We start from the raw sequence: 11,471 nt of genomic DNA, 5'->3' as shown, positions 1-11,471 counted from the left end.
CATCTTGTATGGCTAGTTCTTATGGCTTTGTATTGTTTAGACTGTTCCAAGTGCTCCAGAACTGATGCTGATCAATTGTGTTTTCGATCTTCTGAAGTGTGTTGTTATAATAATCAAATGTCTTCTGTCTGAGTGTGTTATTGTATTGTTTCAGAGTGCATTAAGCGTAATTCTGATTTGACTGGATCTTTGTGTTTTTGATTTGAAATTAATTATAGCTGTTCTCTTCTATGTGGTAGTTTTATTTAAATTAGCCTTTTTTTGCTATATTTTCAAAAATGTAATTAATATGTTTAATTGCTAAATTTATTCATTTCCAATTATTATCATATGTTGAATTGTTGTGGAATTAACTATTTAATTTGTCTTCAGTATTAATATATGTTTCAGCAGCATTACGGGTCCATCTATATGGTGTTTTGAGTTTATGTAGATGAAATGGCTTTTTTATGAATCTCTCTTGATTTGATATTTTCACCTTTAATGCAAAGATTGATCTGGCTGTGATCAGACAGGGGTGACTGAGCTTTGACAGTAAATGCACTGAAATGGGGGGGTCTTATATTTGATATGGCATAATCTACAACACTGTTGCCGAGATTTGAGCTATAGGTATATTGTCCACAGGAATCTCCTTTGATTCTACCATTGAGGATATAAAGACCTAAAGCTTGACAAAGGTGGGCTACCTCTTTCCTATGCCTATTGACTCTAGTATCCTGGTTATTTCTTCTAGGTAGAGTACTGAAGAGATCTTGGGGTAAATGTGTGAACAGATCTTTATCTCCAGAGTTATCAATTTAGTCTAATTCTGAACCAGTTCAAGCAGTTAGATCTCCACATAGTAAAATTTTCCCCAGAGTTTGATATTGATTATCCATATGACTAAACCTCCATAATCTCTAAGTCAGTCAGTCAGTCAGTCAGTCACTCACTCACTCACTCACTCACTCACTCACTCACTCACTCACTCACTCACTCAGCCAGTCACTCACTCAGTGAATCAACATTGTAATTGTCTGGTCATGTTTTCCACTGGCTTCCAGAGTGAGTATCTGTTATGCAAGCAGCCGATTAGGACAACAGCACGACCACACACACACACACACACACACACACACAGACAGAACGCATCTCAATCTTCTCTCTCTTCCCCACCACTCTATCCTCAATTCATCCCTCCATCTCAACTTTTATTTCTTTCTGCAGCTCTCTCTTGGCTGTAGCCCATGGCGAGTAGTCATTAAGTTAATTAGCAGGGAAGAATGAGCGCAGAGGTTCTTTAATGACTGCCGTTTGCATTAGTGTTCTTCTCTGGCCTCAACACACAGGCCCTGAAAACCTGAACTTAATTGAAATGCTGGAGATCTTGCTAAGGGTAATGATCGCCTATCATCACCACCATGTGCTGCTGTTTTCTGTTTCCCATCGACTCATCCTGGAGAGTGTGTGGCTTTTATTTTGCTCCATATGTGTGCATTCTGGATTCTTGGATTCTTGCTTGTTTTTATGTGCACAACATGAGACTACATTTTGGTATTTAGTATATTTCCATTCCCCATTCCCAATGATTTACACCTAAATATTTAATACTCAGAAATGTTAATTTGCAATAAAGTAGTTCCCCTTCAGGAACCCGAGCTGCGTCAGATATGCTTTGGGAGACCGTGCTCTGAATTATCTGTACAATCAGTCCAATGGAAGGGCGAGGCGTCACGGGCGGGTGACGTCACAACCAGGAAGCTATAAAGGCACGTGATGTGGAGCCGGCTTCAGCTCTCTGTCATTCAGCAAGCGCTCTGTGTGTCTGTGAGTCCGATTTTTCGTTTGTGAGTCTTATTTGGTGTTGTGTGTCAAAATAAAGCACTATGTCCAAGGCCACAAGTAAAGTTAAGCATAAGGGCGATCTCGGATCACACTTCAAGCTGTGTGTTCCTCCCTGCTCTCGTTACATCACGAGCGGGGATACACACAGTTTGTGCGTGTTCTGCCTGGGTGCGAGGCATGCAGAGTTGGCTCTCGAGGGAGCCGACTGCTCACACTGTGAGCGGCTTCCGCTACGCACTCTTCGCTCCTGGAGGGCTCTCTTTGAGAAGGGAGCCTTTGCGAGTGTTCCCCACGGTGCTGGTCCCGCGGCTGCCGAGGCAGAGCGGTGGCTGCACTCGTGGGGCTCGCAGGCTGATCTGGTGGAGGGAATGGAGACGGGCGAGTCCCTATCTTCTTTTTCGCCTGCCAGATCTGGTGCCCTCTCCCTGGGTTCGGAAGCCCGTTCTGCGGTTTCTTCCCCCCGGGGTGAGGGCTCGACGCGTCTTCTCTCTTCCTCCGAGGAGGTTGAGCTGGCGAGCGTCGATGAGGATTCGCCTCCTCAATCGCCCCAGTATGAGGAGCTGTTGGAGGTGGTTACTCGTGCGGTGGCCAAGCTAGACATTGACTGGCCCGCCGAGAAAACATCTGAGCCCCAAAGGAGCAGATTAGATTAACGCTTTTTGCGTATGAGGCCACCACCTCCACACCGGAGCCTGCCGTTTTTCCCTGATCTCCACACTGAGGTGTCGAAATCGTGGGTTAAACCGTTTTCTTCCCGCCTCTTCGTCCCTGCATCTGATTACTACGGTAATGTGGCGGAACTGAATGAGTCCGGGTACAGAGCGATGCCACGAGTCGAATGGACGCTCACAAGCTATCTGTCGCCTGGTGTTGCATCGTCTCTGAAGGCTCCAACTTTGCCCAACAAACCGCTACGAAGTACATCTGCGTTGGTGAGCAAAGGGTATGCGGCAGCGGTCAGGCTGGTGCGTGTCTGCACACTATGTCCGTGTTACAGGTGTACCAGAGCCGAACTGCTGAAGGAGTTAGATGAGGGAGAGGAGTTTAAATCTGAAGATATTTCTGAACTCAGGAGAACCGCTGATTTAGCCCTCCGCACCACCAAGGAGACCGCCCGTGCTATTGGGCGCTCCATGGCAGCTATGGTGGCAGCGGAGAGGCATCTCTGGCTGACCCTTTCAGATATGAAAGATAAGGATCGGGTCTGCCTCATGGACGCCCCGCTTGCGCCTTCTGGCCTGTTCGGCGACGCTGTCAATGCAGTCGTCGCCAGGTACCAGGAGGCTCGTACACAAGCGGCGGCGTTCCAGCGGTTCCTCCCTCGCCGCTCTCGAACTCTGGGGGCTGCTGGGTGGGAGCAGCCCCCCTCCGCATGCCAGCTCCTCATAGCGGGACACACAAAAACAGAGCATCGCCTCTCGTGCGCCCCCGCAGGGAGGCCGAGGTGGACGGCACTCTGCACCGGGGACCTCCAGGTCTAAGACGGATCTGCTGGCCGTCATTCAAGCTAGAAGGTCCTCGGCGAAGAAGTCTTGATGCAAGTGGTCCAGGACTTCAGAGGGAGACCTCTACTGGGGTGGAGCGGTGCCCACCGCATTACACGGTGCCTGTCTCGCCTCAGTCTGCCGCTGTTCCAGGGTGCAGCCGTCCCCAGCGAGTATTACTTTCAGTTCTTTCCGCCCGGAGACGTAGCGGAGCTGAAAAACTCGCCACCTCCTCGGAGGTCTCTGCAGCAGTTAGATCGGTCGCCCCCTGTCGGTGCGCCGCTTCAGGGAACCGATCTAGCCTCTCCTCTTACACCAGAGGTCAGTCTCGAGAGACTGATTCCCTTAGTAGATTATTTGGTAGCGTGGAAACTACTGCCAAATGTATCTTGTTGGGTCCTGCATACGATAGAGGAAGGCTATCGTATTCAGTTCGGCGCTCCGCCGCCGCGATTCAACAGGGTTATTCTGACTCAGGTCGGCCCCGAGCAGGCTCTGGTAATGGAACAAGAAGTCGAGACTTTACTGAGGAAGGAGGCCATCGAGGTGGTCCCTCCTCACGAAGCTCAGTCAGGCTTTTACAGCCGGTACTTCATAGTTCCAAAGAGGGATGGAGGGTTGAGTCCCATTCTAGATCTGCGTCAACTGAACCGCTCAGTCATGCGACTGAAGTTCAAGATGCTCACTATCAAACATGTCGTGTCTCAAATCAGGTACGAGGACTGGTTTGTCACGATAGATCTAAAGGACGCGTACTTCCATGTCTCCATCCTTCCCAGTCACAGGAAGTTCCTGAGGTTCGTTTTCGGGGGCGACGCTTACCAATATCGAGTTCTTCCCTTTGGCCTAGCACTCTCACCCCGGACTTTCACGAAGTGTGTGGATGCAGCACTGGCCCCCTTGTGGCTTCAGGCCATCCGCATACTAAATTATGTCGACGATTGGTTGATTATAGCTCAATCAGAGCAGACGGCGGCTCGACATCGAGATGTCGTTCTCGCCCACATGAAAGATCTGGGGCTAAGGCTAAACACCAAGAAAAGTATGCTTTCTCCATTACAGAGGACCACTTATCTGAGTGTGGTGTGGGATTCGACCACGATGCAGGCACGTTTGTCCCCTGCTCGTATCGAGTCGATCCTCACAATAGTCAAGAGAGTGAAAGAGGGCCAGTCACTCACTGTACAGCAGTTTCAGAGACTGCCGGGTCTTATGGCAGCTGCATCCAACGTGATACCTTTTGGCCTGCTGTACATGAGACCCTTACAGTGGTGGCTCAAGACCAGGGGGTTCTCCCCAAGGGGAAACCTACTCCGCACCTTCAAGGTCACGAGACGTTGCGTATGTGCCTTAGACATGTGGAGGAAACCTTGGTTCTTGTCCCAGGGCCAGGTGCTGGGAGCTCCTTGTCTCCGTGTAACACTAGCGACGGACGCGTCCCTCACCGGTTGGGGTGCGGTCATGAATGGCCACCCTGCCCGCGGTCTGTGAAGTGGCCGCCATCTGACTTGGCATATTAATTGGCTGGAGATGCTGGCCGTGTTTCGAGCACTCAAACACTTCCTCCCAGACCTAAGAGATCACCATGTGCTGGTGCGCACCGACAGCACGTCGGTGGTCTCGTACATAAACCGCCAAGGAGGTCTGCGGTCGCGACCCTTGAACAAGCTGGCGCACCACCTCCTTGTGTGGTCCCAGGGCAAACTCCTCTCATTAAGAGCAGTACACATTCCTGGGCATCTCAATGTGGGAGCAGACGTTATGTCGAGACAGGGGCCGAGGCCCGGGGAATGGATGCTTCACCCCGAGGTGGTGAAGCAGACATGGAGAGTTTTTGGCCAGGCTCAGGTGGACCTGTTTGCGAATATAGAGTCAGCTCAATGTCTCCTCTGGTTCTCTCTGATTCCTTCAGCTCCTCTGGGACTGGATGCTATGGTGCAGATTTGGCAGAGGCTTCGTCTGTATGCTTTTCCCCCTATCGTTCTGCTCCCGGGAGTTCTGGCGAGAGTGCGCCGGGACGAGGTCAGTCTACTACTGGTAGCGCCGTTCTGGCAGGGCAGAGTATGGTTCTCGGACCTGATTTCTCTCCTCGACGGCACTCCATGGGAGATTCCCATCAGGAGAGATCTCATCTCACAGGCGGGGGGCACTATCGTCCACCCATAGCCTTCGGTCTCTCAACCGAGGTTGTCGAGACCATCCTCCAATCCAGAGCTCCCTCTACGAGGAAACTGTACGCACTGAAGTGGAGGCTCTTCATTCATGGTGCGGAGACCGCCAGCTCGACCCAGTTAACTGCCCGATTGGTACAGTTCTGGAGTTTCTGCAGGCCCGTTTCTCCACAGGGTTAACCCACTCCACCATTAAGGTGTACGTGGCGGCCATTGCGGCCTACCACGTTCCTGTCAGTGGTCAGTCAGTGGGCAGACACCCCTTGGTTACAAGTTTCCTCAGCGGTGCGCTGAGGCTGAGGCCACCAGTATGTTCTCGTGTCCCCACGTGGTACCTGGCTGTGGTTCTAGAGGCTCTTTGCAAAGCTCCCTTTGAGCCCATTGAGGAGATATCTGATAGACTCCTCACCATTAAGACTGCCTTTCTTCTGGCTATTTCCTCTCTGAAGAGAGTTGGTGATTTACAGGCCCTTTCTGTGGCCCCTACCTATCTTGACTTTGCGCCCGGTATGGCCACAGTTTTTCTTTACCCCTGAGCGGGGTATGTACCTAAGGTTCCCTCTGTGGTACCACAGCCCGTCGTATTCAGGCCTTCTGTCCTCCTCCCTTCAGGGAGCACGACCAGCAGAAGCTTAATTTTATGTGTCCAGTGCGAGAGTGTGCTATGGTCCTCCTAAGAGGGGTCTTCCTGCTACTAAGTAGACCCTCAGTAGGTGGATAGTGGATGCTATCAATATTGCCTATGAGTCCTCTCAGCTCCACTCGCCGGAGTCAGAGCTCACTCAACCCGAGGTGTGGCGGCCTCCAAGGCCTTCCTAGCAGGTGTGTCTATGCAGGACATCTGCAACGCTGCTGGGTGGTCCATGCCCCTCACTTTTGTAAGGTTTTATGACCTCGACATTCGAGCCGCTCCGGGCTCTTCTGTCCTCTCGTTCTAGTCACACTAGGCAGGGACTTGTCAGTCTGGCGGCATGGGTATCTCGTTCCCAAAGCGTATCTGACGCAGCTCGAGTTCCTGAAGGGGAACGTCTCAGGTTACGCATGTAACCATGGTTCCCCGAAGGAAACAAGACACTGCGTCTTGAGGCCATTCCTCCGGCATCCCTGCCAGCGCTTGCTTCGTTCCTAGAAGCTGAAGCCGGCTCCACCTCACGTGCCTTTATAGCTTCCTGGTCGTGACGTCACCCGCCCGTGATGCCTCGCCCTTCCATTGGACTGATTGTACAGATAATTCAGAGCACGGTCACGCTGAAGGCGTTCCCAAAGCGTATCTGATGCAGCGTCTCGTTCCCTTCGGGGAACCATGGTTACATGCATAACCTGAGACGTTTTTTAAGTGATTTGATTAGTTTTTTTTTTTTTATATTTTAAAAATGTACTTTAAAAATGCATATACCAACAGAGTAATTATGCAATTAAGTACCTTAATAATATTAATTAACATGTAATTACTTTATGGTTAGGATTAGGGTTCAGGGTACGTTGCATGTAATTATGCATAATTTATTGTTATTACTTTAATAAGTACACAAAATCTGTAACAAAGGCACTGTAAAATAAAGGGTAACACTTCCTTTTATGGTGTCCTCGTTACACGTTTGTTACGGGAAGCAGACTCACACAAGGGATTAATATAATCACAGAAGTGTTTATTGAACAACAGAGTAAGGAATAACTGGTGAGGATGAGTCTAAAGTTCAAGGGACTCATTATAGTGGAGATGAGAACGTGAGAGAATGTCTTTGCCTTGCCAGGAACTAGTGGAAGCAGGGAGAAGCACACACCTCACTGGATGACTTGGGATCCAGGCTGGCGATCGCTGGAGGAGACTGACGCAGAAGATAGGAGGACAAGACGCTGGAGAGGACTCAGGAGGTAGGTAAACAAACAGGTAAGTAGCAGGAAAGTCGCTGGGATAATTTAAGGAGCCCACTTCGTTGAAATGAAACATAAGCATAAGCCAAACGAGATTGGACGCTGGAGTGCTGTGAGGTGTGTGACTTTGTAGTGGATGGTGATGAGGATCAAATTACGTGCAGGTGTGTACAATCAATGATTAGGTGAAACCAGGTGAGGGCATGCGTTGTGATTGGAGAGGGAGAAGGACAGACAGACTCGTAACATTACTTCCCCCTCCCGGAAGGTGCGTCCCTCGCCGTAATACTAACACCGGGGAGGGGGGGTGGGCTCCCTGGAGGCTAGTGTTGGGCAGGGACTCTGGGGAAGCCTCCAGGACAGGTCTGGGGATTCCGGCAGCCATGGCGGGACCGGAGACTCGGGAAGCCATATCGGGACTGAAGACTCAGGAAGCCATGGCGGATCCGGGGACTCGGGAGGCCATGGCGGATTAGGGAGATCCGTGGCCTGGCCACACAGGCCGTGACTATATGTCCCTCCTCCCCAAAATTTTCATGGGGAAGTTCCCCTCTGGGAGCCATTGTGGAGGAGCGGGCTCTGTGGGGCGCTCTGGAGGAGCGGGCACTTGAGGGCGCTCTGGAGGAGTGGACATTAGGGGGCGCTCTGGAAGCACGGTCACTTGGGGGCGCTCGGGCAGCGAGGACTCTTGGGGGGCGCTCAGGCAGCGCGGAGCTGGACGGAACCAGCGGAGACGTAGGAGACGCAGGAGGGCTGGACAGGACCAGCGGAGATGAAGGAGGGCTAGGCGGAACCAGCGGAGGCGCAGGAGGGCACTTGCGAGGAGCAGGCTCTGGGGAGAGGACAGGAGACAAGAATTCAGGGGGTATCGCCAAATCCAGGAGCTCCAGGGCAAGAACCGGCGGGCTTGTAAGTGCCGCGAATGGCGGCTCTGATACACTCGCAAACGGCGGGCTTAACTTCCCCGTGGACGACGGCGCCATAGACTTCGCCGTGGACGGTGGAGACATTGACTTTGCCGTGGGCAGTGGTTGAGCTGAGTGAGGAGGTTTAGAATTACACACGGAAGTTGGAGGGCTAGAATGAGGCGGGCTGGAGTGAGGAGCGGCTGATGGGCTGGAATCTGGAGTTGGCGCGTCCTCCATTTCGCCTACTTGAAACGATGATCCTGCAATCCATAAGGCAAAATTTAGGTACTGAGCCAAAGACCAGCTGGGGTCTCCATGTGGCATAACCATTTGGATCTCTTCTTCCAGTCCAACTCTAAAACCCTCCATTAATGTGAGATTGCCACAGAGGGCTTGGTAACTGGTGGTAAGAAATTCCTCCACATACTCCTCCACACTCCTGTCCTTCTGGAACATAAATAATGTGTATCCTCCAGAAAGATTGTCTTCCTCCCTGGGACACACGTTTATGGTGGCTAACTCCAACTCCAACCTCATCTTTGGTAATGGTCCAATCTTCTGTTATGGGAGCGCCCCCTAATGAGTCTAAAGTTCAAGGGACTGATTATAGTGGAGATGAGAACGTGAGAGAATGTCTTTGCCTTGCCAGGAACTCGTGGAAGCAGGGAGAAGCACACCTCACTGGATGACTTGGGATCCAGGCTGGCGATCGCTGGAGGAGACTGACACAGGAGATAGGAGGACAAGACGCTGGAGAGGACACAGGAGGTAGGTAAACAAACAGGTAAGTAGCAGGTAAGTCGCTGGGATAATTTAAGGAGACCACTTCGTTGAAATGAAACATAAGCATAAGCCAAACGAGATCGAATGCTGGAGTACTGTGAGGTGTGTGACTTTGTAGTGGATGGTGATGAGGATCCAATGACGTGCAGGTGTGTACAATCAATGATTAGGTGAAACCAGGTGAGGGCGTGCGTTGTGATTGGAGAGGGAGAAGGACAGACAGACTTGTAACAACGTTACATGTGCTTACTATTATAATAACAATAAATTATGCATAATTACATGCATGTAACCCTAAGCCAAACCCTAATCGTAACCCTAACCATACAGTACATTTAGTTACTTAAACGCATGACTACAAGGACTACTAACAAGGACAGCTTTAAATAAAGTGTAGGCAAATAAAGTGTTACCAAAAGCTTTTATACCATTTTCAACAAAATCTTATGAGTTTCATGTGGTATAACCATCATTTTAAAGTAATAACATATTTGCTTTTGCTTTGAATTTTAATCATTATTTTCAAAAAATTTTTAAAATGTTTTTTAATAATTAATTGATAATTTATAAATATCCTGTTTTATGTATGACATCATTTGCTGTTTTAGTTGTTTTTTTATGTTTATGCATGTTTGTTGCACTATGAACTCGTTGCTTATTAGCATGGATATTACTATCATATTGGTTGTTTATTACAGTACTTCTTATAAAGCACATATTAATACTTTATTCTGTATGACCATGTTCTAGAGCCGTTAACCCCACCCAATACTAATAACTATTAATAAGCAGCAAATAAGGAGTTTGCTGAGGGAAAACTCTTACTGTAGTTAATAGTGAATATGTGTTCTCTATTCTAAAGTGTTACCTCACAAACTTTGGCAAATACATCAGTTAGTACTTTGTTTCTTGATGGAATATTATCTTCTAGACTCATAAATAGTACACAGAAATCAGACTGAAGCGTGCACTTGTGTGTGCGTTTGTATGTAGTTGTATTCCCTATGTTATGAGGACCCAATGTCCAAACAAGGATAGTAATACCAGTAAATGTTGACCTTGTGGGGACATTTTTAGGTCCCCGTGAGGAAAACAGCTTAAAAATCACACATCATTTTTTTTTTTTTTTTGTGAATGCAGAAAGTTTTGTGTGAGGGGTAAGGCTAGGTGTAGGGTTAGGGTTAGGGTAAGTTGATTGAAAATACATGTTGTACAGTAGAACAATCATTATGCCTATGGGATGTCCCCATAATGATAGGAATACAAGTGTGTGTGTTTGTGTGTGTGTGTGCATTAGGCCCAGTCCAAAGAGTCCCTCACCTCTGGCGGTCCTTCAGTGAGTACACACTAGTGTGATGTAATGCTCCATGAGTGTCCGTTGTGAAGTCTGCACCTGTGTGAAAGGCTACATCAAAGAGCACACTGTGACCACAAAAAGGGTGGGAACTTCGTTGACACATGTAAGCAAAGGTCAGAAGTCCACATCAGGTGTGCCATTTTGGTCAGGGTCACTGAATGGTCAGTGAATGGTGGCTTCTCCGTGCTCATGCTGTCTGTGGTTGGGGATCTCTGTAACTCTCTTAGCACTGGTGTGTAAATGCATCTTGGCTGTTTTAAAATGTCCACCTCTCTCTCTTTCTCAAATACTGAGGCCCATGTCGTACTCATAATTCCACCTATTCAGGATGTCGGCCAAGCCATAATCCAGAGAACTGCAATCCATTAGACTAGGAGGAGCAAAGTGTGATACGGAGGCCAGCCTCATCTGTCTCTCGCTCTCTCTCTGTTCAACCCACTAAAACTGAGTTAACGGTGAGGTATGCTACTTTCATGTCACTTCATGGCACACATTTACCCAGTATTTGTGTATACTATGCATGGCTAGTTCAGCAATATGTGCTAATTTCAAACTATACAGTCAATTCAATTGTGAATCAATTGTGAGTCTCCTGCATTTTACACGAGGAGCACAATTTGAGTGGTCAATGTTTGGGGTGCTTCAAATAAATCACTCATAAACTTCAGTTTTATTTAAATGCTTCCGTAAAGCTAGTGGCCTAGGCAGGGGTGCAAATGGGATTTTTTTACTGGGGGGGACCAAGCTGACAGCAGTCCTGTTGTTTGGGGGGGGGGGGGGGGGGGGTGAATCTTACTTCATAGTACTGGCTTAGTACTGCTGCTCCATAGTATAGACAGAGTATGTGCGATTGCGAATCTCGAAAGTTAAAGTGAAACTAAAAACAATCTCAGCATCCACATGTAGGCCTAGCCTACATACAGATACAGAACCATGGCAACGACAATCGCGGAAACAAGCAAAGATGACACAAAAGCATATTCAAGCAAAAGCCAACAAGGATAAGTTGTGTGAGACAAAGCAAAATCAACGTTACTCACCTATCAAAAAGAAACAACACGACCTC

Source organism: Barbus barbus (genome assembly GCF_936440315.1).
Source record: "Barbus barbus genome assembly, chromosome: 40".
NCBI lineage: Eukaryota > Metazoa > Chordata > Actinopteri > Cypriniformes > Cyprinidae > Barbus > Barbus barbus.
Note: the sequence above shows the minus strand (reverse complement) of the source record.